The sequence below is a fragment of the Hyperoodon ampullatus genome, assembly GCF_949752795.1.
Source record: "Hyperoodon ampullatus genome assembly, chromosome: 16".
In the NCBI taxonomy this organism is placed as follows: domain Eukaryota; kingdom Metazoa; phylum Chordata; class Mammalia; order Artiodactyla; family Ziphiidae; genus Hyperoodon; species Hyperoodon ampullatus.
Genome location: NC_136929.1, coordinates 10431669 through 10458389, shown reverse-complemented (window position 1 = coordinate 10458389; position 26721 = coordinate 10431669).

The following is a 26721-nucleotide window of genomic DNA, read 5'->3' as shown; positions in this document are numbered from 1 at the left end:
GACAAAAATTGAGGGCACAAGACTATTTAAATACCCCATTATAGGTTTTCTTGGGTACTGGGTAAAAATTGTGCTCCAAATATATATCTAGAGAATCATAAGGACTTAAAAAACAAGGAGACACACATAAAAATAATCATATGTTTTATATATACTGTCTAAACACAAAGATTCAATTGGGAATCCCAGTCCATTTTCTGATCTTTCAATGCATCTGCATCTTGACAGAACGGGGATTCTCAAAGTAAGAGCCTTGGATCAGCAGCATCAGCATCAAGTGGGAATTTGTGAGAAATGCAGATCCCTGAGCCCAGCCCCAGACCTTCCGAGTCAGCAACTCTGAACATGGGCCCAAACTTAACACACCCTCTGGGGGCTTCTGATGCCAGCTCAAGTGTGAGACCCACTGGCACACATCTAACCTCAGAAGCCTACCTTCCTTGGTTTGGATGTCCTCAAGGCAATAGAAAAATAAATGCTTACACATTGTTCACATTTCTATTCCATTATTTCAATGACGGTCTGTTTCACAGTAAAGCTCTAGTCTAAGACTCCCGGTCTTAGATCATTCTCACACAGTTTCCTGGGTAATTATGGCCTGAATCTTTATAATGGAATTTTATTTAAGTAAAAAGCAAACATAAGTAGCTCTCATGCTGTGAATATTAAAAGTGTAACAATTTTTAAAGGAAGAACTAGATGGCGTAAAATCAATCTGTTACGACAGTTTGTCGTGCCTGAATTTGATGTGTGGATTATGGGCAGAATTTTCACCTGTATCCGCCTCTGGCTTTCCAGTGCTGTGTCCAGGAGGGATGACACCAAGGATCAGGCAAAACTGCCAATAGAGGGAAATTAATTCCCCTGGCCCCCTTCTCTTCTCCATTCCTGAGGCAACCTTTCTCTGCTTCCATTCAGGCATATCCTGCCCAAGTAAAATGGCTAAAACTGCTCCCTGGGCAGCAGTAAGCAGGGCATGTTCTTTGGGGAATATTTGTTTAAAAAAAAAGAGAACAGTGTAATTTATGCAAATTTTAATTTGCATATGGCTATGGACCAATTGTGTCCCCCAACCCAACTCTTATTTTGAAGTCCTAACCCCACATGTGTTGGCATTTGGAGGTGGGGCCTTTGGGAGGTCATTAGGTTTAGATGAGGTCACGAGGCTGGGGCCCTCATGATGGGATTATTGCCCTTATAAGAAGAGACACTGGAGAGCTTTCTCTCTCTCTGCCATATGAGGACGTGTCAAGAAGATGGCCATCTGTAAGAAAGTAAGAGAGCTCTCATCAGAAACCAACCATACTGGCACCTTGATCTTGGACTTCCAGCCTCTAGAACTGCGAGAAAATAAATTTCTGTTGTTTAAGCCACTGTGTGTCAGCCTGAGCTGACGGAGACAGATTCATCTATAAAATTATTCAAAGATGCATATCAAACACATCACATTGGAAGCCTGTCGGGGGAGAAAAATAGGAATGAGGGTTGGGGATCAAACAGGAAAAAACAAAACAAAAGAAAATGAGAGAGGATCCCTACATGAAACAACTATTATACTATGCCCTGAACACAGAGGTATGATTAATTAAAATCTATGTACTGAAGATCCTAAAGGAAAACAAAAAGTTAGTTAATGGATGACCCTGAGTGGGTCCCTCCTCCTGTGGTCCTTCAGAGACCGCACCTGAGGCTTAGAATCCTGGTTTCACTGATGGGCTATTACCCTTCCTGCCTGGAGGAAGCTGACCCAGTCCCCCTACGAGCCTCAACTCTCCCTATTTCTCTGTGCTTCTGTTCACCGGAGCTGAATAGAAATGCCAAGACAGAGTTTTTGGTGAAGTAGAAAAGAATAGCTTTATTGTTTTGCCAGGCAGAGGGGGCCACAGCAGGCTAATGCCCTCAAAACTGTGTGTCCCGCCCTGGAGGGGGTAGTGACAAGTCTTACAGTGTTCAAGGAGCAGGGTGTGGTCAGCTCATGGACATTCTTCTGATTGGTTGGTGGTGAGGTAATTGGGAGTCAGCATCATCAACCTTCTGGTTCCAACTGGTCCGTGGTCTACGTGCTTGTGGGCAGCATACAGTTAACTTGTTCCACCAGCTGGGGGTTTCAGTATCTTCAAAACAGCTCAAAGGCCATGGCTCAGCATATTATCTATAGTCCTTGAGGAAGGACTAAAAGTCCCTGATTTTGTTTAATGGCTGAAGTGTCATTATTTTGTCTTGCTTGACAGTTTTCCTTTCTTTCTTCATTTTCTCATTTCTCCGATTAAATTTATTCTTTGATTAAAGTTTTTCTACAGACAAAAGGCAGGCGGTGGGGGTCTCTTCTGGGAAGGCCTCATAGGGTTCTGCTCGGTTACCCTTCTACTGGAGAATGTTTTAAAGGGCCAGCTAGGAGATGACTTTTCATCTGTGGATAGACTTTCATCAGAATGATCTGTTTAAGCTCTCAGAAGATAACAAGCTAATGCATTTTCACCATTGTTATTACCAGACACTGTCTCTTGGAAATCATTCATACTGTGGAATGCTTTTCTCATTGAGGGCCTTGCATTTTCAGACATGCAATGCCTCCTGTTCTCTTGTCCTTTTATACCCACCTATCATGATTGAGTGACTCTAGAAAGTGATTTATTCATCAGTTTTGCTGGTGGTTCTTGGTGAGTTTAAAGTTCTTATTGCCCATTACAAAAAGGTATTTAAGCACTCAAGTGCGTAGGGAACTTTCATGGGCTGGAGAGTTTGAAAGATGAAATTGGGTTACTTGTTATTAAAAGCCTAGGTCCAACAGCTGATAAAGTGTGGGACAGGAAGTTTCTTTTAGAAATAACTCTAGCTTTTGAGAATGGAACATATACAGGCATACCTCATTTTATTAAACTTTATTTTATTGCACTTTGAAGATACTATGTTTTCTACAAATTGAAGGTTTTTGGCAACCCTGTGTCAAGCAAGTCTGTTGGCACCATTTTTCCAACAGCATTTGCTCACTTTGTGTTACTATGTCACATTTTGGTAATTTCCTGCAATTTTTCAAACGTTTTCATTATTATTATATTTATTTTGGTGATCTGTGATCAGTGATTTTTGATGTTACTACTATGACTCACTGAAGGCTCAGATTATGACTAACATTTTTTAGCAATAAAGTATTTTTTAGTTAAGGTATGTACTTTTTTTTTTTTTGCGGTACAAGGCCTCTCACTGTTGTGGTCTCTCCTGTTGCAGAGCACAGGCACCGGACGCGCAGGCTCAGCGGCGATGGCTCACGGGCCCAGCTGCTCCATGGCATGTGGGATCTTCCCAGACCGGGGCACGAACCCGTGTCCCCTGCATCGGCAGGCGGACCCTCAACCACCGCGCCACCAGGGAAGCCCCAAGGTATGTACATTTTTTAAGACATAATGCTATTGTGCATTTAATAGACTACAGTATAGTGTAAACATAACTTTTATATGCACTGGGAAACCAAAATATTTGTGTAATTTGCTTTATTGCACTATTTAGTTTATTGCAGTTGTCTGGAACCAAACCTGCAGTGTCTCCGAGGTAGGCCTGTATAAATTTGGAGGCTAATTAGAGGTTGACTTAAGCTGTGGGCCTGATATGATTTTAGGCTTGAAAACAAAAATATAGCTCAGGGTTTGGGGAAGGCGGCCATGAATTTGAATCTTAGCTAAGCTGCTTACTTGCTATTTTACCACAGACTTGGTATTTAGTCATTTTCAAATTCACTTTTCTCATCTAAAAAACAGGGATAATTCTATCCTTTTTACAGATTTGTTGCAAGAATTAAATGGGATACCCATACATAAAGAAACTAGCAGTGTGTTAGGTACAGAGTAGGTGTTAGTGCAAGTCGGTTTCTTTCCTCTTCAGTGGAGCGAAATAAGACTTTTACTAGACAGTGAGCATGGGATCCACACCACCTTACCTGCTTTTTCACAATGTGATAGTATTGCTTACAAGGAAAAGTGTGGTAGAAATGATACAATCTTTGAGGGTTGATTAATTTTATGGGAACCTAGCTAGCCTGAGAACTATTTTCAACGGTTCTTAAAGTTGTGGACCAGGCTCTTTATCTAACTCATTTACGCAGATGGGTGAGGAATAAGATGTTCTCCCCTTCTCCTCTCCCTTCTCGGGCCCCCTCCACTCCCCTCTGTCACAGCACACACTCGTCCTGCTGTGCAGCACTTGGGATCTGTGCTATCGTGTCTGTTAAAAGGAAGCCAGACTCAGCATCTCTCATTACTCAGTGATAAGACTCTGGGTGAGTCCCTTAACATCCTTTAAAAATGAAGAGTTTGGGTATTCCTTGGTTGTCCAGTGGTTAAGACTCCGTGCTTCTATTGCAGGGGGCAGAGGTTCGATCCTTGGCCGGGAAACTAAAATCCTGCAAGCCACATGGCATGGCCAAAAAGAAAAAAAAAGAGTTTATCTTAGATAACTCTTAGGTCCCATCTCACTCTAGCATTTTCCAATTCTGCATTTAAAGAGTAATACCCTCTATTAATCCCACACCTAAAGATCATTCTTTGATCATGGAAAATTAATATGCTACTTAGCTTTGCTGCCCAGGTGTCCTCAGTGGACCCGCTGTATCACCATCACCTAGGAGATAGTTAGAAATACCGAACCTCAGGCCTCACCCAAGCCTCCAGAATCAGAATTTTAACAGGGTTCCCAGGTGATGTGCATCCCTTTAAAGTCTGAGAAGCACAGCTTTAGAGAACCACAACTCACTTCTTTTTTGTTCATGTGAAATTCACTGCCTTCATCTTCAAAGTATGTCTCCGGAAACCACATCAAATCCCAGAAAATTCCCACGAGGATGCTCACACTTTGGCCATGTTTATAAGGGGAAAATGAGTCGGAGAAAAAAGGGGGCTTGATGAAGGACTGGGGGTGATGACTGTCGTAGGGAATGCGACCGTAATCATGCAGAGATAGCTGTCGGCATTTCCCGGCTTGTTGTGTGTGGTGTTGGGATTCCCAGCGGAGCCAGAACAGCCTTTTGATACCCAAGCTAGTTAAACAGTTAGGATACAGGATGTCATTTGCACAAGATGATGCCCTTTGGAAGCTGTCAAAGTTTCTTTGAAAGGGAAGAGACTGATTTGTACACTGGTATTTTTAAGCCTTGATTAATGTCATTCTATCTATTTTGGCCACCCCGGTCTTTAATTATAAAATTATGCAGTTTGGAAGGAGACTGTTGCCCCCCACCCTACCTGTGCCAGGGTTAACTGAACACATTTCTCACTGGCTTCTTGACACGGTGTGGGCTCCCCACAATTGATCCTCCCTTCTGCAGTTGGCAGTCATGCTTTTTGTGAGCACAAATGCTGATGGCTGCTGCTGTGGCCCTTTTCAGATGGGCTGCTGAGGAGACTAACTTCATTGGGCTGCTAGGGGAGTTGATGAACTTGAGCTGCTCTCAAGCCGTCGGTTCTGAATTTCTGTTTTTCTTGGAATGTGAATTCTCCCTCTAGAAAGGGAATTACAGGTGGGCAATAAGAAGTGTGTCCACCTAACTCACCAAGAAATGCACGGGAAAAATGGCAGCTATGCACAGGAAATGCTATGACGCTATTTTCTCTTAAAGTCCTTCCCCTTATTCTTCGTGTCCTGTGTAGCTGTGTAAGCTTCCTTGTCATCAACTGGAGCCTCTTATGACTCACAGTTTTAAAAAGGAGTTGTCCCTTTTCCATCTTGCTTCCACCCTTGATTCCTAAGGAAACCAGAACAAGCTCTTGGGTAGAAGTCCTGGGAAGTAAAACTTGGACAGAGTCCCTTTCAGATGCTTCTGGAACCAGATAGTAGTTTTAAATGAAACATTTCCTAGACATGATTATGTCAGATTTTTGGTTTTTTAAAAAATGACTGTATTTCAGACTTCAATTTCCTCAGAAGGCCAACTCTATAATCTTTATTGTATAGATAGTTTTGGTTTTCCATTCTTAAATTTTGTAAATAAAATTCCAACATGCTTTTTAACACCTTGTCTCTGGTGAAAATTAAAATGTTGCTTAAAATCACACCGTGGCAATTCTATGCAGAATATGAAGCTTTCACATGACTTGACGCTATTCTAAATCATTCATATTGAGAAAGTGTCAAAAATGACTAGGATTTAGTATCTTAGGGAATAAAATGCTTTTTTTCACTCTTATTGAAAGAATTCTAATGTAGTTTGAATATCTTGGGAGATGAGTTTATTCTGTGATGATGGACATGTTCTATTTTTGTGCTGTCCAGTATGGCAGCCATTGGCTGCATGTGGTCATTGGGCACTTGAAATGTGGCATGTGCAACTGGGGAAGGGAGTTTTAAATTTTATTAATTTAAATGTAAATAGCCACATGTGGTTAGTGGCTACAATATTGGTTTAGACCAGGGGTTGATAAATTATAGTCCCTGGGCCAAATTCAGCCTGCTGCCTGTTTTTGTAAAGAAAGTTTTTTTTTGGAATATAACTACACCCATTTGTAAAATTTCAGAGAGAGAGTGAAAAGTAAAGAGTGAAAGTATTTTTCCATGCATCAGTAAGCTCCATTACAGAGCAAATAATATCATTCCGTATGTGGTGTCCTACAGATTTCATGTTATCTCCTTTAAACACTTTATCTTAACATTTAAAGATCTCAGACATTAATCTGCCCCATGGCCAATGTAAAATATCACTTCAGTGATCATTTCCTCTTTTAATTTTCATACTCTTTAAGTTTGTAATATTTGTGTACAAGTGTAGTAATGGAAATTTCAAGCATTTAGCTATGTTTGAAATCTCAAGTAAAGTTTTATATACGTATATATGTCTACTCCAAATTTCAAGCATAAGACTTTTGATAATATTTCTTAGAGTTAAATGTGAGAGAAAATTTATTTATTTTTTAATTAGAAAAAAAAGTTTTTAATTATCTGGGCCTATGTTCATCACAGCATTACTTACAATAGCCAAGATATGGAAACAACCTAAGTGCCCATCAAGGGGTAAATGGATAAATAAGATGTGGTATATATATATATTATATATATATATATATATATAATATATATATATATACACACACACACACAATGGAATACTACTCAGCCATAAAAAAGATGAAATCTTGCCATTTGTGACAACATGGATGGACCTTTAGGGTATTATGCTAGGTGAAATGAGTCAGTTGGAGAAAGAGAAAATTTTAACTTACTATTTACCCCTGCAGATCTAAGAACAAGCAAAGAAAGAAAACGGGAATGTGTGAGAACCTTAGAAAAATCACACAGGGTTATTTTCCAAATACTGGGAACTGGGTGTACTATATAATAAAGACATTGATTCAACCAAATTCTTTGGGCACTGACTCAGTGATGGCTAATAGGGCTGTAATATAAAGGGAAGATATGGTAGTAACTTGGTTTATGGTCTCTCTGGGTAAAATGCAAGACAATGTGTAATTAGAACTCAGTCAATGTCAAGGAACATCTATCTTGTTGCTCATTTTAACCTGTGCTCTGGCACATAAACCTCCACTAGGCACTTTGATGTGAAGCTCAAGAACAATAAATGAGTCCCGCCTCCCTGGAGTGAACGTCCATTTGGTACCCAGGGAACCGTGCTGATTCCTAATGTGGAAATGGATATTGTGTTAGTTTGCTAGGGCTGCCATTACAAAGTACCACAGACTGGGTGCTTTAAACAAATTTATTCTCTCACAGTTTTGGAGGCCAGAAGTCTGAAATCAAGGTGTCGCCAGGGTTGGTTCCTTCTGAGGGCTGTGAGGAAAGGCTCTGTTCCTGGCCTCTCTCCTTGGCTTGTAGGTGTGCCTTCTCCCTGTGTCTTTATATCATCTTCTCTCTGTACAATGCCTGTGTCCAAATTTCCTCTTCTCATAAGGACACCAGTCATATTGATTAGGGCCCACCCTAATGACCTGTACAAAGACCCTATCTCCAAACATAGTCACATGCTGAGGCTTGGGGTTTAGGACTTTGTGTTCTTTTTTTTTTTTTTTTTCTTTTTGCGGTACGCGGACCTCTCACTGTTGTGGCCTCTCCCGTTGCGGAACACAGGCTCCGGATGCGCAGGCTCAGCGGCCATGGCTCACGGGCCCAGCCGCTCCGCGGCATGTGGGACATTCCTGGACCGGGGCACGAACCCATGTCCCCTGCATCGGCAGGCGGACCCTCAACCACTGCGCCACCAGGGAAGCCTGGGGTTTAGGACTTTGATGTATGAATTCTAGAAGGGATAAAACCCAGCCCATAAAGATATGCAGACAATTTGTTTTTCTAAAAGGTTGCAGTACTGTTTATTTTGGGGATGTGGCCTTTGTTTGAATCCTTCTAACTGGAATTTCAGGGGTTGAGTCAGAGTTTGAGTTGTGCCTGATTTGTATTCATCCTCCTTAAGGCTGAACTTGGAAGTGTCAGCTGATAGCAATAGCCACGGCTGCCTATGGCTTCAGTGTGCAGAGGGCTACATGAAAAAGATAGATTTAAGGTATTTGGTTTATCTGAGTCACTGCTCCTTCCTGTCTCAAAAGACTATTTAGAGATTAATTGGATAAAAATTGCAACATAATTGGGCGGTTGGGAATTGGAAGTAGTGACTCAGATTCTTCACAGTACCTGGTATAAATGATAAGTGAGGGCTGGTACACTGAAGCTTTTGTGTCACTAGCTATGTGGAGGGCACGTTTTATATTGATTGGGTTTGAATGGAAAGGAAAAAGGATCTGGGACAGGCTTTGGGGTCTGTGTATGTATGGTGTGGGGTGGGGGATGTGTTTGAGCCGGCCAAGTCAAGGACACAGAGGTAAGGAATGACCTACAAGGAACAGCAGTCCTCAGTCAGGGGGAAGAGAACCCATTAAAGGAAGGCCAGAGGCCATCTGTGTTAGCTCTGCTGACCTTTGCAGACACAGAGTTCTAAACCTAAATGTCTGAGACCAGTGATGCGCTCTCAGAGGATGGAGGTCCCAAGTTGGCTTCTTTCCTCATTTTCCTAAGGATGGAACTTTGAAACGTCCTGAGGCTCAGGTTCTGTCTGCCACTGCCTCTTTCCAGTCTCAGATCTTGCAAAACACTGCGATGAGGGGCTTATCTATTTTGGAAATGGACTCACACCCTAATGGTGCTGTCTTAGCTTTGCCCTGCCCAATGGACACGAATCCTAGAAGAAGTCAGGCTGAGTGTTACGCAGCTGACCAGGTCACCCTTCCTGTTCTCAGAACACAAGCACATTGTGTCTGATAAAGATCCCATGATGACTGCAGTGTTTTTGTTGAGGACAGAGCTTCCTTCATTATCCCAAGGGGATACAGTGCAAAGGGAGGGGAATTCTGCTTTATACCACTTTTGAGTCTTCCTGCTCTTGTTGGTGGCTCACAGTGGCTCTGTGTCTGGGCCTTGCATGAGATATGCAACCTGCCAGAGTATTTAGAATTGTTTATGACTGTTAGGTAAAAGACATTCATTTCCGGGCTTCCCTGGTGGCGCAGTGGTTGAGAGTCCGCCTGCCGATGCAGGGGACACGGGTTCGTGCCCCGGTCCGGGAAGATCCCACATGCCGCGGAGCGGCTGGGCCCGTGAGCCACGGCCGCTGAGCCTGCGCGTCTGGAGCCTGTGCTCCGCAAGGGGAGAGGCCGCGACAGTGAGAGGCCCGCGTACCGGAAAAAAAAAACAAAACAAAGACATTCATTTCCCCAAAGGAAATCTTATCCCGCCTCTGTGTAATTCTGCTCTTACCTGAGAGTATAAAAGCTGTACTCCTTGTGCTCTCCTGAAGAGAAATCTTTGTTTTCTGATCTTTAACAAGTAGGATGAGTTCAGGATGAGATGAGATTTCAGCCTTTTCCTCTGTTGTAGTCAGTTTTTTCAGAATGAAGCGTTAATGGATGCAGAAGCACTTTTACATGCTTGGAGAATTGTTCTCGTAGGAGGACAAGAGGTAATGTTCCTTGTAGAAGTCAGTCTAGTCTTTCGTGTGAAACCCACCAACACTAAAATTTTGCACACCTACACCTTCTAGCTGTGCTCTTCTGGAGGTGCTGTCTCTTTGCTGTTCACTGTTTTCTCCTTGTTATATATGCCCTTGGGCTTATTTACCTACTTTTTTTTTTTTTTTTTTTTTTTTTTTTTTTTTTTTTTGTGGTATGCGGGCCTCTCACTGTTGTGGCCTCTCCCGTTGCGGAGCACAGGCTCCGGATGCGCAGGCTCAGCAGCCATGGCTCACGGGCCCAGCCGCTCCGCGGCATATGGGATCCTCCCAGACCGGGGCACGAACCCGTATCCCCTGCATCGGCAGGCGGACTCTCAACCACTGCGCCACCAGGGAGGCCCTACCTACTTTTTAAAAAGAACGTTAACTCCTGAATGGAAACAGTGGCACCTTTCTAACATGCTTAGTTTTGTATTTACCATAGTACCATAGAAACATACAAATGTCTCGACTGTTTATTCACCTTCATGAAAAAGGATTAAAAACCTGCTGGGAATTGAATTTGAAACTCTGTGAACTGATCTTGCAAGATAATTAGCCATCAGTCTGCCTTTGGAATGCTAAAAAGAACATAGAAGATGAGCTTAACATCTGATTTTTTATAAAAGTAAAACAGGAAAGAGAAGGACCCTAAGAGATGGTCCAGGCATTTGCTACATGGTTCCAGTAGCCCTGGAGGCTGGACTGAGCCCGGAGACTGGCACCAGAATCTTGGGTCTGCAAGAAACAGGGCAAGGCTATGGTCACTAGTCTGCTGTGCAATGGAAGTTTCCTTGGTCATCTCCAGTCTTTTTGAAGGACAGAGTAGGACTGGGGCTGCCTGTTTACTAGCCTCTACTAAGAGTGAGAATAAGATCAGTGCTGGCATAGTGAGAAGCCTAGGTCTTTGGTATAGGATGAGACAGGTCAAGTGTATTAGTTATCTGTTGCTAGGTAAAAAGTTATCCCCAAACTTAGTGTCTTAAAACAACGAACATTTACTGTCTCATAATTTCTGTGGGTCAGGATTCTGTGCAACTTAGCTAGGTGTCTCTGCCTCTAGGTCTCTCCAAAATCTGCAGTCTAAGTGTCAGCTAGATTCTCATGGGCTCTTGCACTGAGTAAGGGCTTAGGTTCTTGCTGGCTGTTGGCCAAAGACCTCCCTCAATTTTTTGCCTCATGAGCCTCTCCATAGAGCAGCTGGTTTCCTCAGAATGAGCAAATGCGAGCAAGAGAGGGTGCCCAAGATGGAAGCAGTCTTTTTGCAACCTCATCTCACAGGTGATATCCAGTAAATTCTGCCACATTTTTCTTTTTTTTTTTTTTAAGACTTTTTAAAGAAAATTTTATTTATTTTTGGCTGCATTGGGTCTTCGTTGCTGCACGTGGGCTTTCTCTAGTTGCAGCGAGCGGGGGCTACTCTTCGTTGCGGTGCGCGAGCTTCTCACTGCAGTGGCTTCTCTTGTTGTGGAGCACGGGCTCTAGATACGCGGGCTCAGTAGTTGTGGGTTACGGGCTCTAGAGCGCAGGCTCTGTTGTTGTGACGCATGGGCTTAGTTGCTCCACGGCATGTGGGATCTTCCTGGACCAGGGCTCCAACCCATGTCCCCTGCATTGGCAGGTGGATTCTTAATCACTGCGTCACCAGGGAAGCCCATCTTTTTAGAAGTGAGCTGGTAAGTTTACCAGGACTCAAGGGGAGAGGATTACACAATGATGTGTCCACCACGAGACAGAATCACTAGGGTCCATCTTAGAGGACTCCCACTATATCAAGGAAGAACAAGATACGAATAGCAGAGATCAGGTCACATGAGCAGAAATATGGAGAATCCAAACTCTAATAATAAAAAGCAAACTCACAGGAGTTTGGGCTTTGGAACAGATAGCCAGGAGGGACAGACATGAGACAATGAGACCTTACAAGCTAGGATCACTTTTGCTTAACTCATGAAAAGGGCAAGGACCATAGTCTCACACATCTTCATATTCACTAAAAGGCTACGTAAGTACTACGTCGTATACGTAGTTGTGGAGTGCACGAAGCAGAGCATTTCATATGTTTTCTTAGTTATAATGATCGGTTTTTCTGCTTTCTTACAGCAGTTTAAAGAATTTGAATCTCTTATAGAGTAAACCCAGATAGAATTAGGGTTTCTGTCATGACTAGGTGGCTATATAGTATATTGTCCAAATATTTTGCCGGTATTCACTTTTGAAAATGAGAGGGGGTACCGTTAATGACTATGCAAGTTCAACAGACGTACACTGAGATCTTCCACGAAGCTGGGGTATATAGTCATCCTAGCTGTTACCCTGGGACCCTTGCAATCACTTCAGAATCCTCTAGTTCGGGGAAGACCTCGGAGTCCTCCCGGCTAAAGGAGCTGCCGGGAGGACACTCTTCCTCCAGTCTGGGCCACAGCTTCCTTATTTGTGGAGTCAGGAGGGAGTGAGACGATGTCCCATTTTGCACCTAGCAATTGACCCTGTTATGTTTCCACCACTCTGGAGATTAATGTAATTTTGAGGATCTCCTGGGTACAGTGAGTAATGAGAGTATCAGTCGACAAATGATTGTGTGGATAAGCAACTGTTCCTAACACAAGCTCAACTTCTGACTTTGGAAATCACTTCACCTTGCTGACTCTGTTTCCTTTCCCTGTGAAATTTAAGGGAAATCTCCTTTTCCTGGAAATGAAAGTAAACAGCTCATGTCCTGTGGTGATGGGAATAAAGATTCTAATTGGTTTCACATACTTTGTAAATAAAAGATATGGCGGAAAGGACAACTTACCTTCAGCATTATCACAATATTTACAAAGAGACTTAGATTCTCATATCAGAATCAGTAGCTTTTGATCATTGAGCGCTGTGAGCTTTCTCTTCAGGCTCAGGGCCGTATCCGTGCCAGAACTGCCCCGACAAGGCAAAAGCATCATGTGAGTAAATCTGCATAACTAACTGAGATGTAGGTAGTCATAATCTTAGGTGTAGCATTGAGGAGAAACCATTCTCAGATGACATAAAGGCTGGTGCCCTGAACCATTTGATTTTCATTTGCCAATGGCTTCTAGAATTTCCTGGAAACATCTGAGGTTGAATCTGAGTGTATATCTTGTAAATCAAGGATCTTTTCCCCTCATCCTCAGCCAACCTGCCTTAACTAGAGGGAAAACACCCTCATGTCTCCATTCTAGCTTTTTTCCTTGCCCAAATGTATGCAATTATGAATTGTGCTACTGGTCTAACTCCATTGATAGTCTGGGAAAAGTCCATCTGATCTATAAAGTCAGAAGGAAAGATGGAAACCATGGAGAAAGACAATAGATTTTTATAGTATGGTCATGGAAAAATGACACATTTCGCAGTTTATCTCATATAATGGAAAGAGACTCTTGAATAGAGAGAGTCTTAGATAGAGTAATTTATTTTACCCCAAATTATGCACAGATAGATAAATGGTGCTTCTTTAACGAATAGGAGTAAAAGTAACCATTTAACCCATAATGTTATGTTCAGTGCAGTTGAAACAGAGGTGAAAACAATGGGCTGAAAAATGCAAAGCTTCCCTTGGAAGCTTTTCAATTTTCAACCCAATTCCATCTGACTTCTATTCCATACCACTCCACTAAAACAGCTTTCACCTAGTTCATCAATGATCTCTTAGTCTATTCAAAATTTAGCTCCTTTCAATTCTCACCCTACTTGGCTTCTCATCCTAGACTGTTGTTGAACAACTTCTCCTCCTTGAAACTCTCACACACCTTGGCTTCCTGATTTTCCTCCAATCTCTATGGCTACTTCATCTCATGGAAATCATTCTTTCCTCTCTGATGGCCTGTCTTTATTCTCCACCCATTCTTCTATCTTCATCTTCTTAACAAATATTAATTGAGCTCTATGTCTGAGATAGTACAGATAAGTGAATAAGACAGACATGGTCCTTTCGTTGCATAGTTTGCTATCTAGTAGAGTACAAACTATTATTAAAGTGAGCTATGGGATTACATATCAGGAGACCTCAAAGCTCATACCTCAAAGCTCAGATAATAGCTGTTTGGCCACAGTGAGTAGCTAGGCATGGGAATCAGCATGCTGGAAGGTCCAAAGACAAGAGAGTGTGTTATGTTTAAGTAGTTGAGAGACAGCCTGGAATGGCTTCCTCAGCATGGGGAAGAGCAGGGAGAGACGAGACTGGAAAGGTAGGCAGGGGTCATGCTGTGTGGAGTCTTGTGAGCAGAGTGTGGGAAATGAAACACATTGGCTGGAAGGGAAGTGGCCAGAGCAGTTTGAAGTCCAATGTATTATGTCAGGAGAGAGAGCCTGATGACTTGGCCAAGGGTGACGCATGTGCCAAATAAAACAAATTCAAATTAAGGAAGGAGAGACTTTATTGGAAAGTATTACTGCAACAGGGAGCCATGGGAGCTATTGCAATAAAGAGAACTCTCTGGCTCTGAGATCTTTAAGCATCTCCAAGGTCGGGCAGGAAAGGTTTCTCTTTTACACAGAGGAGTGAACAAGGCTGGAAAGAACCAGCTGTGGGCAAGTGGGATGAACAAGGAGGGTGGCAAGATATAGGACAGTAGATCAGTTTTACCCTGAGTTCAGCCTATTTTGGGATTAACCTTTAAGGAGGGGGCTGTATGCTGACTCAGGCTGAGGGTAAATCCAAGTTCAGGGCTCTAAAGGAAGGAGAGAAGCTGGACTAAAGTTTGATCAAGTCATGTTAATGGGCATTTTATTCTGGTTGATCAGTGGGGACAAGCAATCCTTTACGAGGCAAAGAATGGGAATTTGGAGGGTCTGTGTGTAGCCTTGTCGTAGGTAAACAAGGGGACGTCCGTGAGTCTTGCCTGTGTCATCTGGGGAAGGGGTGGGGGTTCTTTGCAATAGGCTGTTGCCCGGAAAACAACAGGGTAGGGGGACTTATTAACCATCCATGATTTACATGAACACGGGACTCAAGTAAAATTCAGCATTGTCAAGTGGGTTGTAAGAAGTAAACACATTTAAGAAGTAATCAGCTGTTGATTCCACAGGATTTGCTGATTGAATGTCAGGATAGAGAAAAGAGAAGAATTAAGAATGTCTCTCCAGGGCTTCCCTGGTGGCGCAGTGGTTGAGAGTCCGCCTGCCGATGCAGAGGACACGGGTTGACCTCAAAAACATACTGTTGAGATGCTAAGTGAAATAAGCCAGAACTAAAGGACAAATATCATATGATTCCGCTTACATAAACTAGAGCAGGCAAATTCATGGAGATAGAAAGTAGAATGGTGGTGACCAGGGTCTGGGGGGAGGGAGAAATGGGGAATTATTATTTAGTTGGTACAGAATTTCTCTTTGGGATGACAAAAGAGTTCTGGAAACAGATATTGGTGATGGTCACACAACATTGTGAATGTGGCTAATGTCACTGAATTGTACACTTAAAATTGTTAAAATGGTAAACCGCATGTATATTTACAACAGAGAATCTAAAAATCCGTAATGTTGAATGAAAAAGACAATTTGTAGACAGATAGGTACATATATTATTTGAAGACTTGTAAAATTGTTTATGATATGCACATGTGTTAAAAGTATAACAACATGAACAGACAACTTTAAGACAGTGGTTTCCCCTGGAGAGGGAGGGTACAAAAGGAGGGACCTCAGTGGTATCTGTGATGATTCTTAAAAATGTATAAGTTCTGAAGGGAACATAACAAAATGTTCACCCTTAATTCTTAGTGGTGATACATGTTCATTTGAAATATTTACATTTTTAAAATGCCCCAAATCAGAGTTTTTGGGGAATGCTCTGATCATTTAGTTGACTGTTCCCCAAATTTACAAAACAGGATGGTGATGGGGAGGGAAAATGTCAGAGTCCAGGTACTACACGTCTCTCAAACACCTGTTTACATCTTTTTTACTCCAAAGAATTTAATTGCCAGACATTTTCATGTATTGTAGTGGACCAGGTGCGACAAGAATGGTCCCTGTGTTTCAGTAAACAAAGGTGAACCAGTCTTTTGTGGAAGTCCTTCCACACGAGGTCCTCGAGTGAGGAAAATCATTTGGCGCCTTCTGGCTGGCTGGATTGTACGTGGATTCTAGCTAACTGTAAATAACCCTGAACAAAGAATATCTCAGTAGCCAATATTTTTCTCTGCTGGTATCAAATGAAATTCATTTGGTATCAGCTGGAGTTTTTATAGTGCTAATGGAAGTTATTTTCAGTTATCACGTCAGTCCATAAGTACACAAAGGCAGCAATTGCACTGGTAATCTGGAGATCCGTCTGTATGTAGGGGGTATGCTGTAGACTGTTTCTGCAGTGTAAGCTTCTATCTTAAGAAATGTGGGGGGATCATAAATAGGGAATGATGAAACAGAACATCCAACAAGGGCTAAGGTTGGGCTTGGCAACATTTCCTAGCGCGAACATCTGAACTCCAAGAGGTGGTGATGTCCAGGAAGTGCTGGGCACGGTGGGGAGCATGTGCATCTGAGAACTCATTCCGCCAAATGTAGCCTCCCCACTCATTCCAGTGACAGCACTTTAAATACTGACAGCTCTGGCTTCTGTGCAGCCGCTGTTTGATCTCATTCCATGGGACGGAGGAACGGAGCTGGAACCATCGATTTTTGTTTTTTAATAAACTCATGTAATTTTGCCATGCTCCCGCCAGGTACAAGAATGACAGTGTAGCCCTGTAAACAAAAATCTTCTCCCTGCAGGATTTTAATTATTTATATTCTTTCGGCAAACAGAAACCCCATCCGTTGTGATGATAGCACGGGTGGAGATTAGAGGATCAGAATGCAGTGCTGATGTTGTTAGCCCAGTGAAGGGCCATTTAATGTTTCCCCTCTGCACATGGACACGTTGAATGCCTGAGATACTTGTACCAAAAAATCATAACCGGTAGCATGGCAGAAAACTCGTTTTGCAGTAAGAATTCCAGAGCCTAAGGGATTTTTTTCCCCCAAAGCTCAAAGGCAGGGTCATCTGACTTGTTATTACCATGGTCAGTGTCCAGCTCTTGGTAGAAGAGAGGACTGCTTTTCGAAGGAGTAAGCAAGAATTGTACACCTAAAAATGGCTCAAGTGGGAAGTTTTATGCTATATATATTTTACCACAATAAAAAATATGTAGGAGAAGATGAGTAAGCATGTGAACAAGAGTTGATAAATGTTGGTTAGGCATGAACACTGTGCCAGGTAGGGGGATGGTAAAGATTCCTTGAGACAGGATGCTGCCCTAATGCCTTCTTATACCTGCTTTCCCTTCTAATCTTTTTCCTAGCTCTGAGCAGAGTGCCTGGCTAATCATGGGCAGACAAATGTTTATTGAATGAAATAAAAGGTACACTCGTGTTCTCAAAGAACAGGACAGAAAGGGCACTATTTTACAAAAAAAAAAAAAAAAAAGATCTAAGAGGAATTATTTATCTACATATATATATCCTGTGTTTGAGTGCATCCGGAGGGCACGGGCTGGGTCTTATGTTTGCATCCTCAGCCCTTAGCCCAGCGCATGGGTGTGCAGTGGGCGCCATTGGGACCCCACCTAGACCCCTTTACCAAGCTGGTATACCCATCTTCCACCTCCTGGGAGCCTTGGAGCTCACAGCTCACGCTGCCCTTGGCCAAATGAAAGCCACCCCCTAACCCCTTCAGATGGCTGCATTCTTGCCAGCTTTGTTCTTCTGTTCTATCCCACTATTCTCATTCTCCTGTGATTTATCGCCCAGTGGTGGAGCTTCTTGGTAGACGCTCAAGGCGTTTATAGAAGTGGTTTCAACTGGAATATGTTTTTCAAGAGGTATATGGCCATGGCAAATTTTCAGGGAATCAGTGTTTAGATCCTTAAATTCCATAGGTCCTTTCTTCTCTAACTCATTCCTGGAGAACTTGCCCGAGTTCACGGTAGTCCTTCTTCCAGTTGATAAGCCAGAATCAGGCCCCTAACCCTTCCCAAATTTTATCCAAGGGTTGAAAATGTGCAAACCTCTTGGGCTTCCAACAAAGGGAGGGAGGCCCTCTTTAAATATTAATGAATGTCAATAAACCTGTAAGGATTCCTGTATTTCTCTATCACTAGGCTATTGAGGGTAAAATTTGGTGTTTTAGGGCAGGGTGGGGTGTTCTGGTTCAGATATAGGAATAGTGAGACTATGACAATTTTTGTTTAATGACTTCATTTCCTACATTTCTTTCCTTCTGCCAAAGAATGTAAGTTTCTGTGAGAGCAGAAGCAAAGTGCACTTTAAGACATGATGATGCTAAAAATGACCTTTTTCATGTATTTTACTGTAAGCAACTCTTTAGCTATTCTTAGGACTCATCCTTAGTCTGTTTTATTAGCTGGAAAGAAGAGAACTTTGAACAGCCTGACCATAGGTTAGTTCTCCAGAACCTTTGAAATGTAAGTAGAATGCTTCTAGAACTACCGAAAATTTTAGAATACATTATATAAAACCCTTGGGCGAAACTTTTATGCCATTTCTTTTAGATTCAGGATGTGTTTCTCAATTAGATGATTAAACATTATTTTATCGTATCATATTATAAAATATTTATTCTGGGTATAGTCAGTCTTAACTTACTTCATGCTATAAAATGTTTAATATTTTCAACTTCTTATTAACATAAAAATATATATGGTAGCTTCTGAATGGATTGATTTTAGCAGTATTGCATTAATAGATGATTAATTTCCAATAAAAGTTTTCTTTTAATGATTATTATTCAAATTTGAAATACATTTACATTTTTGATCTGTTTACTAATAGTAATTTTAATGATTACATTATATGGAAGCATTTTTAAAACTTAGGACATAATAATCATAGGAAATGAAACAGATTTTAAAAACATAATTTCTATGACATATTTCTGTTGAATAAAGAGTGATGATGTGATCAATAAAAGACTTCCAAGCATTAAACTTTTTTACATTAGGGTTCAAATCTAAAGGAAAAGTAATGGAAATATGAATAAAAGAAAGGAAATAGAAACATTTCTGAAAGTTTAGAAAGCTCATTTATATTCTGCTTAATTGATAATAGTAGTGTCAAGAGCTGTGACGAGTCTGAGATATTACTTCCCCTGCAAGCTAACAAGTTAGCCTGCCACAGTTTCATTCATGGATGCTGGTAGGAGACAAAAGATTCCCGGGTCAGAGACAAAAGGTTCCATTATTCAGGGTACAGTGGGCAGCATGTACTTCATGTCTGGGCTGGCTCCTCGTGCCCGGCGAGGGCTGTGGTGTGATGACTTTGGAGTGTGTCTACTTGCCTAGGCTGAGCTATGTCTCTCAGGATTCTCTTTCCTGTATGTTTCTAGTTAGGATGGGAAGCAACAGCTATTTTGTATTTCATGCACATTGTCCCTGATCTACTAATTCATCTTGTTGGTATGAGGCCGCACCTGGGTCTGCAGGTATTCCACCTCCCCCCAGATCCTCTTTTAGCTTCTCTGACTCTTGGGCCAGGTTTGTTTGTTCACTTCTGTGATGAAGGGCCCTGGCTTCTGTAGGGTTCCTTTGTCACCAGGGTCAGAAGCAACAAGAAGAAGCAACTGCTTCCTGACAGGTGGCTTTCAAACCATTATGCGACTTAGATTTCATTGCATATATTTAAAAGGATGCTATAGCTTTAATTTTTAAATTTTAGCATTTACAATCTGCTAGAAGTCACACTCTTTACAACTATTTAAGCTTATGAAGAAAGAAGTATAAATGTCAATTTGAAAGTGTGCAAAGGGGATACATTATTTTTCCGAATAATTTTATGGGATATGTGAACAATCAAGTTTGAGTCTCTTGGTTTATAGGATGGTCTATAGGACAGTCAGATATAACCATGTAGATCTCTTATGTTTCTGGTACCCCAGGTGACATCTGGAATCGTGGTAGGGCTAGGGCCATCCATAAGCCCAGTTCCCCTCTTCAGAAACAGTTCTGTGAGATAATCCCTAGAATTTTACTTTGAGAAGAAAACAATTTAATATAAAGCTTTCTCATTTGAGCAAGGAAGAACGCTGTTTGTTGATGATGGTGATGATGACAAAATTTCCCTGCAAAGGACATTATCAGAAGTAGTGTTGCAGAACTTGTTACAGAGTAGTGACAATGTGGACATCTGGGGAGACTGGCCTGCCTGCAGAGGGCGTGGGAGTTCTGCTCCCTTTCCCACACCCCTTGCCCTAAGCCTCTCTTCCATCTGGCTGTTCCTGAGTTACACCTTTTTATAATAAACCAGTGACCTAGTAAGTAAAAAAAAAAAAAAAAAAAAAAAAAAGTGATGTCACAGTAACAGGACCACGTAACAGTTTTAAGAAGAGCAGGTAAGCCTGTGCCTAGAGAGTCTGCTACAGGCAGTTGAATCAGATTGGACACTTTATCAACCTGGACAATGAGAATCTCTCTCTTGGGAATTTGTATCGGGAGATGTGGGTTGGAAGGCCTGATGTGAGTTATGCTTTTTGTGTGCCCACGGGCAAGTCATTTAGTTTTTTTGACTACCTACATCTCTAAAATAGTGGAATTAACAGAACTGTTATGAGAAGTAAACCAGGAAATATATGTAAAAATGCTCTGTAAAATAAAAAATGCTATAGAATTTAATCTATGATTCCTACTACCTTCTCCCCAAGGCCTCTGTTTATGTGCATCCTATTTAGGATTGTGTTGGAATGTGGATTTGTGCATTCAGCCCCTCTGTGTATCCACAGGAAAACATCTATGAACATTTATCGGAATGTAAGAGATGCTGATGCCCAGCTGAGCGATCGGCATGTTGATCTGTGTATAGTAAGTTCAAGGTGTGTGGTTCTTTTGGGTTTGTGTTTCCAAATCACTTTCTTAGTCTAAAATGTTTCTACATCAGTGTCTGTGAACAGGTACTCATTTTAAAGATTTTCTTTTCTTTGTTCTCTTTACCAGTTCACAAGAGAGTTTCCCTCGACTTGACGTGTGAGCCTGAAAGGCAGCCAGACAGTTAGGTTCATTACTCTGTCGAGTGGCTGTACCTTATGGCCTCCAGTGTGAGGGAGAGTGACACCAGCTACACTGCCTCAAACACCAGGTCTCGGCTCCTGGGGTTCAAACCTAGAGACCTTTCAGGCAGGTACCGCGAGTGATTTTAATACTGGAGGGTAAACTGTGCAGGGAGAACATTTTCCTCTTGCCTGTTTCCTGGAGAACTAAGGAAAGAGAGGTAGCTTCTGAGGTTTCCAGAACCCAAGACTCTTTCTTGAATTTGTAAGAAAGCAAAATGTTGGTTAATGCAGCTTGTAGGATGTGGATACAAGTTGAAATTCTGGTAAGACAAGCTTCCAAGTTACATAGACATCTGTATTAGTTTCCTAGGGCTGTCCCAACAAAGTACCACAAACTGGGTGGCTTAATACAACAGAAATTTATTCTCTCACAGTTCTGGAGGCCAGATGTCTGAAATCAAGGTGCCGACAGGCTTGGTTTCTAGTGGCGGCTCTGAGGGAGAATCTGTCCTGTGCTTCTCTCCTAGCTCTGGTGGTGGCTGGCAATCCCTGGCATTCCTCGGCTTGCAGATTCCTCATTCAAAGCTCTCCTCCATTTTCACATGGCCTTCTCCCTGGATGTCTCTTTGTCCAAATTTCCTTCTTCTTATAAAGACACCAGTCATATTAGATTAAGAGCCCACATTACTCCAGTACGACGTTATCTTAATTTAACTAATTACACTTTAATGATCCTATTTCCAAATAAGGCCACATTCTGAGATTCCAGAGGTTAGGACTCCTACATTCTATATCATTTTGGGGGGACACAATTCAATCCACAAGAATATCTAAGTGCTGAATGTTTGTCCAGGTGATCTCCCACCTGAAATCCCCCCAAACAGCCTCAGGTCCAAAGTCAAGTGTTACTATTTCCAACGCAAAACCTTTATATTTTGAAGTGCTTTCATTTTTGTGATTCTTTTATTGGAAAAAGTTAGGAAAGGATTTCTCAGTAAAGATTTAATAATAGGCATTCGATTTGGTCATGGTTTTTACATTCAGCACTGATCTTGTAATACAAGAATTTTTTTTAATGGAAAGATTTGGGGATTTAAAGCTCAAAGATTATAGCCTGAGGAGATATGATTGTCTCCTGTTAATTCCTTTAAGTTAGTGAGAAATCTCCTATAAGACCTTAATTAGACCTTCTATGATGCATTTTATTTTTTTCCTCTGTAGATTATCTCTTAAAAGCAGTGTGGGTTATGCTTTTGCAAGCACCAGGATGTTTGGGTCTCACACTTAAAGCTGTGGCTGTTGATCTCAAAGATATTTTATTTTCAAGACACATGGTCATTGAGCTTTTATATCTGGAGATTGAATTTCTGGTAGAAACAATTTAAAGAAATGTTCTTTGTGGGTTTTTGTTGGTTTTTAGCATGGAATAGATGAACGTTAACATAACCATTTGGCTATAATTATAGATACATCAGATGTGATGCAGTTTTAATTATACAAGGCCAACTGAAAATGTAAAACATGAATATGCGATTTTAATTAAGATACATGCATAATTACAAGGGTACTTCTCACAGGGAAAAGCATAGGAAAGTTCATCTTCGCTCCTCTTTCCCCCCTTCCTTTAAATGCTATTCTTGTTCATTAAATCCCCTAATATCCTTGGAAATGTTCTGCTCTAGTTTTCCTTTATTGCTGATAGACATTAGGAGTTAAAACCCCAATCCAACTAAAAGCCACTGTGAGAGCCTGGCTGAAAGCTTCATTGTGTTTTTAGGAGAATGGCAAAATGGTCCACACTGTTTCATTTGTACCATCAGCAAGCAAAATCTCAACAAAAGCAGATTTCTGACCCATCAACTGCTTATTGAAGGTATTTAATAAACATATAAGTAGAAGGAACTATATTACACTGTAAATTTGAAAGAGCTTTATACTTGGTTTAAAGATTGAAGGCTGCCCTTAACATTTATCTCCATACTTGTTTACGTGAGTCTTCATATTTGCATCCTCAAATAAATGCATAAACTTTGCAGATAGATAGTGAAGAAAACTAAGACCATAAATACTCATATACTGATAATACTTCAGTTAGTCACCTTTATTCCCTTTGAATTCAGTATGATTATATATATCTGTTTACTTTGTTTTTATTTTTTAAATAAATTTATTCTTGGCTGCGTTGGGTCTTCGTTGCTGTGCGCAGGCTTTCTCTAGTTGTGGCGAGCAGGGGTACTCTGTTGCGGTGTGTGGGCTTCTCATTGCGGTGGCTTCTCTTGTTGCAGAGCACGGGCTCTAGGCATGCGGGCTTCAGTAGTTGCAGCACGCGGGCTCAGTAGTTGTGGCACACGGCCCTAGAGCGCGGGCTTCAGTAGTTGTGGCACATGGGCTCAGTAGTTGTGGCGTGTGGGCTTAGCTGCTCTGTGGCATGTGGGATCTTCCTGGACCAGGGATTGAACCCGTGTCCCCTGCATTGGCAGGCGGATTCTTAACCACTATGCCACCAGGGAAATCCCTACTTTGTTTTTAAATAACATGAAAGGTGTAAGTTTCTCATTATCAGATGTAACTACCAATTACCTGATTAACCTTTAACAAATATATTAAAACCTACAAACCAATGGAACGATGCCTCCTTTAGTGTTCTCCTTGGAAACAAAGGCCAGTAGTGATGCCATTTCTCAAATCAGGGAGACCCATGATTTGGTCCATGAATCTAGTAGGTCTTTCTGGAGCAGTTCAGAGCTTCTTTCTATTCTTTCTTCTCCCAGGCTGATCCCAGAACTCCTTTTTACCTGCAGCGTTAACATAATGCCAAGTGCAATCATTGCCTAAGGCTTTATCTCATTTACATCTGATTTCCATGCATTACAGCAATAATTATGCAGATCATTAAATATTAGTCAGTGTTGGGGTAAGATTTATTTATTGCTACACAAAATTCTATTCCCATATGATCAGTTCATATATTTTGTTGCTCAAGCAAAAACTGTGTTCTACTGAAAAAAACAAATTAAGGGGGCGCACTTTCATCAGTCTGGTTAAAACCCGATTTGGGATTATTCATGGAATTGCCTAGCAACAAACCGCTTTCATTTTACGACACTGGGTGCAATTTGACTACTCAGTGCACAATGAGAAAATTTTCATTTGTCTGCTTAAAGATTTTCCATTGTTGCTGCAAATGTTTAAGTGGATTTCTCAGAAACACGTTGGAATTAAAAACAACAGCCTCCCTTGAATTAGTGCCTTTTTATCTTTTGAAGCCTTTTGGCTAGTGGGGAGGCCTTGTTATTCAACACCATTTTAGCCAATAACACAGTGATCATTGTGAAGATTATTTACCAAAACATTTATTAAAAGCTTTTTCCTGGATTGCAGAGCTCTGTCGCTGTGGCGAGGAACTGGTTCATTACAGAGTGCCTTAACAATACAAAAATTTTTTGCAGCCTTCCTTGTTGCTTTCCCAAGAGTTTTGGGAGTCATTCTGATGAGCAATCAGCAGGAATTGAGGCAAGTGAAAAGTGGTTTGTAGTTTAAGTACTGCCAAACTTGACTTCCCAGCATTACCACTCTACTTAATTACAAGCCACTAAGATGATTATCCTTTGCCAGTCTGCCGTACAGAAGTTCCCAGGTGTCTGATTGTGGGTGTGCATTGGCTCAGAGAAGGTGAAAGGCAGAACCACGGCGACGCCCACAGAGTGGACCGGCTTCTTGGTTGTGTGAGAAACCTGGTTTGCCACTGAACGCTTCGGCTCAGAGGTGTCCCTGTACACCTGCTCTGAGAGCTGACGTGAGATCCCGAGAGATACAACTTTTTAACCCGCTTGTAACCTGTGCTTGTTTGAGTGGTACAGATGGGGAACGAGAGCTCCGTTTAATCCACTTTTTTCGTTCACCGAATCTTACGGAAATGCAAATCTTGTCTTACTACTTCTCAGTCACCAATTTTCAAACAACTAGAAAAATACACTTCATATTAAAACAAAGTGAACATAATAAGGATCTGACCTCAAGTATCACCTCTGGAAAAAGCCTTTCCTGACTTTCCTATGTAAAGTCATGTCCCACCCGGATTATAATCATGCTCTGTTCCCAGACCAGGCCAATAATATGGTGAAGTGTATGTGGGGAAAAAAAGGTGGAATTGTGAGCCTTGGATGTTGTTGAATCCTAACCTTACCACTTTGTTCACTTCTTTTTTTTTTTTTTTTTAAAGAAGATGTTGGGGGTAGGAGTTTATTAATTAATTAATTAATTAATTTTTGGCTGTGTTGGGTCTTCGTTTCTGTGCGAGGGCTTTCTCTAGTTGTGGCGAGTGGGGGCCACTCTTCATTACGATCCGCGGGCCTCTCACTGTCGCGGTCTCTCTTGTTGCGGAGCACAGGCTCCAGACCCGCAGGCTCAGTAGTTGTGGCTCACGGGCCTAGCTGCTCCGCGGCATGTGGGATCCTCCCACACCAGGGCTCAATCCCCTGTCCCCTGCATTGGCAGGCAGATTCTCAACCACTGCGCCACCAGGGAAGCCCTGTTCACTTCTTTAGCTTAATAATTTCCTGAGAACATCTCAGGACCACGTGACAAGGCTCGAAGACACGAAAAGGCAGAGCAACAGTTCTGTTGTCACTGGGTGATTTCTGTGAACTTCATGCATTAGCGGCTTATCCATTCAATAATAAGATGATTTTTTCTTTTTTCTATGACAGCCTCTCCTATTTTGCCTTTCAATCACAAATGCTTTCTATTTAAGAACCACTTTTTGATCTTGAGTATACATTTTTCTCCTGGACTTTTGATAAGTTTTTAAAATATAATCTTTTGACTTATGGGATTTTTGTTATTGTTGTTTACTTTTCTCAACTATGCACTTGACATTACTTCCTTAACCAATGCTATTATTTTATATTAGTGCCTTTTCACAAAATTGAATAATCAAATGGTTTTTCTCCCGGTGGTCATGTCCCTCCGGATATTATCATGTTAAATTTGATCCTGTTCTGAGAAAATATTACAGATTTGTCTCAGATATTCTCTGTATCATTTTTTATTGCTCAGGACCTAGTCTAATTTATTTCTTTTGCTCTGGTATACTAAAATGACTTATTCTATGAAATGGTAACTTATCTCATCAGAAAACGCCAAACTTTTGTATTTGGTCCTGGTGAATTTTTTTTCACTATGCAGAAATCTAAAATGCTCCTTACCAGTAAATAGTCTAATTCTGCCTCTTCTTTAGTTTAAGTAAACATTTCCTTCTAGTCTCATTGCTGGTTAGGTGGTCTGTGTCTGAGGTTCCTGATTTGTGGACCATGAATTCCACTGGGTCAGTGATTTACTTACTGAGTCCACCTACCCACTAAACACTGTCTGTAAGCTGAATAAAAAACGTCTTGGGTATGTGTGGATGAGTATTTTTCAAATGAAAGTAGACACTTAAAATCAATAAAATTCAGTCTTTTGAAAACATTGACAAGTTTATAGAGGTTTTTTAAAAAAATGTATTTTCTCAATAAAAAGGTTATAAAAATATAAATACTACCTTACCTAAGAAATGTTTTGCTGTTAAAAGGGTCCTCATTTTCAACCTAAGAAACTCCATGTTACTTCCCTCTTCTAGTAAGATTTTTGCTCTATTATATGTTGTTGCACCTACATATAATGCTACATAGAATACTGATCCTACACTTTCTCCTATTCCTCTCTTGCCTTTAGAATTGGTACTCAGCAGTGTACCAAATGGCTT